The sequence below is a fragment of the Gobio gobio genome, assembly GCF_949357685.1.
Source record: "Gobio gobio genome assembly, chromosome: 7".
Classification (NCBI taxonomy): domain Eukaryota; kingdom Metazoa; phylum Chordata; class Actinopteri; order Cypriniformes; family Gobionidae; genus Gobio; species Gobio gobio.
In genome coordinates, this window is record NC_137103.1 from 1,321,336 (window position 1) to 1,322,500 (window position 1,165).

Genomic DNA, 1,165 nt, shown 5'->3' on the forward strand with positions numbered 1-1,165 from the left:
AGCATTCCTTTCAGTCCATTCTTTCTTTAGTTCTAAAAGTTTCAAGTCTACCTTGGGAACTGGGAATACCCATGGAGGAACATTACCCCATACTATATTCGGACCATTCTCGAGTCTATTTAAACCGTATTCTTCCGCTACTGTAGTAATATTCCAACCGAATCCTTTACCTTTATGTTGTTTCAAATACTCCCAGCAATCACCTAAGACCTCTAAAGCAGGTTGTTCTTTCCCAGATCCTTTTAGCTTAACCCAATATGTCAGCGACAGCTTTAATCGTCTCAAATATAATGGTAGTTCTTCAGTTTCTACAAGTAATGCATTAGTAGGAGTAGTTTTAATAGCACCAATACTAAGTCTAAGAGCTCTAAACTGTATTCTATCTAGTTTTTCCAGGACACTCTTAGCTGCTGCTCCATATACCATACACCCATAGTCAATACATCATCGTATTAAGGCCTTATATAGATCCAGTAGTGACTGTTTATCTGCACCCCAATCATAACCCATAACTGATCTCATAAGATTTAATACCTTATTACATTTAGTTTCTATCTGTTTAACTCATCAAACCATAATCCTAAATATTTAAAATGTTTAACCCTTTCCATATTTTGACCATACAGTTTAAGCTGTATATCTCCTAATTTTCTGTTTCTTGTAAAGAGCATTTAACATGATCACGGGCAGATCTACAGGGGGGCAAGGGGGGGCAGGTGCCCCCCCACTCTAGAGCCTTGCCCCCCCAGCTGCCCCCCTTACTTTGATGATCCAAAAACTGTACTTGTAAAAACAACACGCCAGTATGTCCAATACATTTACCAAAAGTAAACCATTTAATTTTTTATTTTAAATGTATTAAAATTAAAATACATAAAATACCCCTCCCCCCGTCCTAGCTACGTCCCTGATTCAAACGTGCAGAGCGGCGTTCGCTCAGTCTGGCTCACACACAGCGAGTCTGCTGCGGTGCGGTGGCCCTACAAACCGACTGGAGAGACTGAGCTGCCCCAGAGCCCCTGAAGGTGAAGTGAGTTTCCCCAGGTGTAGTTTAAACACACGTTTAACTTAAAATTACATTTGTAATGAATGTATTGTATGCTAAAGACGATTCAGCATCAGCAAAAACAGCGACGTTAGCCAAACGTTAGCCAAAAATCAGCGG